Here is a 5,408-nt window from a genome sequence, read left to right on the forward strand (position 1 = left end):
TGTGCTTGGGTGTGCCCTCACCCGACCTACTCGAAGGAGTTTACACAGACACCCTCGCCTGACCCGCCCAAACAAGTTTACATGGACGCCCTCGCCCGACCCGCTTGACCTGAATGACCCGCCCAAACGAGTTGACATGAACGCCCTCAAACAACTTGCCTGAATGAGTTTACATGAGCGCCCACACGACCGAAATGAAGTGATAAGGGAGAGTCAGGCAAACGAGCTGCACGAATGTTCACAAAGCCCACCCTGGGTCAAAACTTAGCATTTTTTATATGGGCTCGTGTGCCTGAAAGTGCCCTCGCCCGACCAGCCCGAACGAGTTTACACAGATGCCCTCGCCCGACCCTCCCGAATGAGTTTACATGGACGCCCTCACCTGACCTGCGCAAATGAGTTCACACGGATGCCCTCGCCCGACCTGCCCTGTAAGGACCTGCGGTTCGGGTCACCTTCATTGTGCGAAGGATGGGCAAGGAGCTGATGTGAAATGTGAAGTAAAGAAACCAAGAGGTGAGTTTATATGATGTTGGGTGAGTTGAGGGGGTGGTCCCATGAGTTGGGCGGTCCGACCCTCCACTCAGGCGAAGGCAACATGTTGAATGAGTCAGCTTGGGCATTGGGCGTAGGTTGATTGGGTGACATGACCCACCACCCACCCGTATATATTGGTGGAGAATTTGTGGAGATGAACCATCAATCATTCAGCCAACACGAGTTTGAACAAGGAGTTTTGTAGTGCGTGGATGAGCACGCACGACGGTTGAAACTCAGGTGAAAAAACTTGTGCAGAAAAGTTGGGTGAAAAACTCAGGTGAAAAAATCGAGTGAGAAACTCGAGCAAAAAACTCGTGTAGAAAACTTGGGCGAGGTTGTTGGGCAGAACTCAGGCAAGGTCATTCAAGTAGAACTCGGGTGAGGTCATTTAGGAAGAACTCAGGTGAGGTTGTTTGGGCGAGCCGAGTGAGGTTTTCGGGCGACCTGGGTGAAGTCGTTCAGGTGAGCCGGGTGAGGTTGTTGGGCGATCCGAGTGAAGTCGTTCAGGCGAGCCGGGTGAGGTCATTCGGCAACTCGAGTGAAGTCGTTCAAGCTAGCCGGGTGAGGTCGTTCGAGTGAACCAAGTGAAGTCATGTGGCGACCTAGGTGAAGTCGTGTGGCGACTTGGGTGAAGTCGTCCGAGTGAACAAGTTCGGGTGAAGGCATTCGGGCAGACTCAGGTGAGTCATGCAAAGGAGACTTGCGTGAGTTGCACAAAGATGCAGGTGGACGTGTGAACGAGCGGCTGGACGAGGGCATGCCATGCACGCCAAAATGAAGGTTGGAACCAAAGGTCGTGAATAAGAGTTGGGTAGGCGAGACTTTGTGTGGTCTATCGAATGGAGGTCAAGTAGGATAACACAATTTGTGCGCTTGTTGAACAAACATAGAGCGAGTCAGGTGAAGACGTGCGACAAGGTGAACGAAGGGTTGGTGAGTCATGCAGCAACCGTGTGGAGGCATTGACGAGCTAGGCAACCGAGTTTGCTAAAGTTGGAAATATGGCTATGTGTAAATTTGGGGTTTCCCAAGATTTAACTTGTACTTTATAAAAGTGAAGATTATATATATTGATATCGGGCATACTCATATTGCAGGGAGTTGCGCCTCCCTTTATACTATTGTGAAATTGTGTATGTGTTAATTGTTGTTGATGATGAATATGAATGGGTTCTCGTCTATATAAAGGACAAAGATAATACTTGGTAATGAAAAATAAACTAAGTATGAATGTTGGGCATAGTCCATGAACATAAGTATTGGTGAAAAGAAAGTGTTCGGTGGTGCTGCACCTCACTAGTGCGATTGGAATATTACCACCAGTGTAGGGTTGTGACATGCTTGAACGAGTTTACACGGACACCCTCACCTGACCCACATAAACGAGTTTACACAAATTCCCTCGCTCGACCCACCTGAACGAGTTTACACGGATGCCCTCGCCCGACCTGCCTGAACGAGTTTACACAGATGCCATCGCCTGACCAACCTAAATGAGTTTACAAGGATGCCCTCGCTTGACCCACTTGAACAACCCGCCCAAATGAGTTGACACGCGCACCCTCAAATGACCTGCCCGAACGAGTTTACATGGGCGCCCACACAACCGAAACGAAGGGATAAGGGACTACCAGGCAAATGAGCTGCACGAATGTGCACAAAGCCCACATCGGATCATAACTTAGCATTTTTTATACGATCTTGTGTGCTGGGGCACATCCTCGCCCGACCTACCCGAACGAGTTTACAGGGACACCCTTTCTCGACCTGCCCGAATGAGTTTACACAAACACCCTCGCCCGACTTGCCCGAACGAGTTTACACGGACGCCCTTGCCCGACCCGCCTGAACAAGTTCACACAGATGCACTCACCCGACCCACCCGAATGACCTGCCTAAATGAGTTGACATGCATGCCCTCAAACAACCCACCCGAACGAGTTTACATGGGCACCCACATGACCAAAACTAAGGGACAAGGGAGATCCGGGCAAATGAGCTGCAAGAACGTGCACAGAGCCCACCCTAGGTCACAATTTAACATTTTTTATATGAGCTCATCTGCCCGGGTGCACCCTCGCCCTATCTGCCCGAACGAGTTTACACAGACACCCTCACCCGACCAACCCGAACGCGTTTACAAGGACGCCCTCACCCGATCCGCTCGAACGAGTTCACACAGACGCCCTCACCCGACCCATCCAAACGACCCACCCAAATGAGTTGACATGCACGCCCTCAAACGACTCGCCCGAACGAGTTTACATGAGCACTCAAATGACCAAAACAAAGTGACAAGGGAGAGTCGAGAAAACGATCTGCACGAATATTTACAAAGCCCACCCCGGGTCACAACTTAGCATTTTTGTTACGGGCTTGTGTGCCCAGAAGCACCCTCGTCCAACCAGCCCGAACAAGATTACATAGATTCCCTCACCCGACCCACTTGAAGATGTTTACAAGGATGCCCTCGCCCAACCTGCTCGAACGATTTCACACGGATAACCTCGCTAGACCTACCCTGTAAGGACCTATGGTCTGGGTCACCTTCACCGTATGAAGGACAAGTGAGGAGCTCGTGTGAAATGTGAAGTAAAGCAACCAAGAGGTGAGTTTATATGATGTTGGGTGAGTTGAGGGGGTGGTCCCATGAGTTGGGCGGGCCGACCCTCCACTCGGGTGAAGGCAACATGTTGAATGAGTCGGCTTGGGCATTGGGCCTAGGTCGGCTAGGTGACATGACCCACCATCCAATCATATATATTGGTTGAGTGTTTGTGGAGATGAGCCATCAATCATTTGGCCAACACGAGTTTGAACAAGGAGTTCTATGATGCATGGATGAGCCTGCATGATGATTGGAACTCGGGTGAAAAAACTCGTGCAGAAAACTCAGGTGAAAATCTCAGGTGAGAAACTCAGGCAAAAAACTCTTGCAGGAAACTCATGTAGAAAACTTGGGTGAGGTCGTTAGGCAAAACTCAAGCGAGGTCGTTCAAGCAGAACTCGGGTGAGGTCGTTTAGGAAAAACGCAGGTGAGGTTGTTCGAGCAAGCCGGGTGAGGTCGTCGGGTGACCCGGGTGAAGTCGTTCGGGCGAGCCGGGTGAGGTCGTTGGGTGACCCAGGTGAAGTCGTTTAGGCGAGCCAGGTGAGGTCATCGAGCGACCCTAGTGAAGTTGTTCAGGCGAGCCAGGTGAGGTCATTCAGGTGAACCGGGTGATGTCGTGTGGCGTCCTGGGCGAAGTCGTGTGGTGACTCGGGTGAAGTCGTTTGGGTGAAGGCGTTTGGGAAGACTCGGGTGAGTCATGCGAAGGCGACTTAGGTGAGTCATGTGAAGACGCGGGTGAACGTGCAGATGTGAGGCTGGGCGAGGGCACGCCGTGCACACCAAAACGAAGGTTGGAATTGAAGGTCGTGAATGAGTGTTGGGTAGGCGGTACTACGTGTGGTCCACCGAATAGAGGTCAGGCAGGATAGCACGATTTGGGTGCTTTTTGAACAAACGGAGAGCGAGTCAGGTGAAGATGTGCGACGAGGTGAATGAAGGGTTGGTGAGTCGTGCGACGACCATGCGGAGGTGTCGACAAGTTGGGCAACCGAGTTTGCCAAAGTTGGAAATTTGGCTAAGCGTAAATTTGGGGTTTCCCAAGATTTAACTTGTACTTTATAAAAATGAAGATTATATATATTGATATCGGGTAGACTCATATTACAGGGAGTTGTCTCTCCCTTTATACTATTGTGCAATTGTGTATGTGTTAATTGATATTGATGATGAATATGTATGGGTTTTCATCTGTATAAAGGATAAAGATAATACTTGGTAACGAAAATAAACTAAGTATGAATGGTTAGGCGTAGTCCATGAACATAATTATTTATGAAAAGAAAGTGTTCGGTGGTGCCGCACCTTGCTATAGTGCGGTTGGAAGATTACCGCTAGTGTAGGGGCGTGACAGGTGATACAAGGCTTCCCCATCTCTTAGGATCGACTAACCCATGTCCAAGTGTTGTTCACATGGAACCTTTCTACACTTCAGTCTTCAAAGTTATCATTTGAATATTTGCTACTACCACCAAGATCTGCACCGGGGGCCAATCCACCCAAGCTCACGCCTGAGGTTTCTCAACGACCCCCGCATCCTCCTACTCATTGGAGCCAGGAAATTGCTCTGACGGTCGAGTATAGGTTGTGCGCTTCAGCGCCATCCATTTTTGGGGCTATTTGATTCGGCAGGTGAGTTGTTACACACTCCTTAGTGGATTTCGACTTCCATGACCACCATCCTTCTGTCTTAATCAACCAACACCCTTTGTCGTATGTAGGTTAGCATGCATTTGGCACCGTAAATCGACTTTTGGTTCATCCCACATCGCCAATTCTTCTTACCAAAAATGGCCCACTTGGAGCTCTTGATTCCATGGCATGGCTTAATGGAGCAGCCGCACCCTCTTACCTATTTAAAGTTTGAGAATAGGTCGACGGTGTTACGCCCCTGATGCCTGTAATCATTTTCTTTACCTGATAAAACTTGCACATGATCTCTAGCTATCCTGAGGGAAACTTCGAAGGAAACTAGGTACTATATGGTACGATTAGTCTTTCATCCCTATACCCAAGTTAGACGAACGATTTGCACGTCAGTATCACTACGAGCCTCGAGTAGAGTTTCCTCTAGCTTCGCCCTGCTAAGGCATAGTCCACCATCTATTGGGTCCCAATAGGTATGCTTGCACTTGAACCCTTCCTATAAGCTCAAGTTTGGTCGACGATGCACCCCCCAAGAGAGGGGATCTCACCCGTCAACTTCCTTGCGCCTCACAGGTTTTCAAACCCACTGACTCGCACACATGTTAGACTCCTTGGT

General features: G+C 49.8%; 1 pseudogene; it reads right to left on the bottom strand.

Moving 5' to 3' along the window:
• Positions 1 to 4,615: 4,615 nt before the first annotated feature.
• Positions 4,616 to 5,408, bottom strand: LOC149152425 (25S ribosomal RNA; annotated as a pseudogene; the record flags this gene model as incomplete).

The sequence above is a fragment of the Pinus tabuliformis genome, chromosome 9 (genome assembly GCF_031772625.1).
Source record: "Pinus tabuliformis cultivar Carrire ecotype Pingquan chromosome 9, CPIR1, whole genome shotgun sequence".
Lineage (NCBI taxonomy): Eukaryota > Viridiplantae > Streptophyta > Pinopsida > Pinales > Pinaceae > Pinus > Pinus tabuliformis.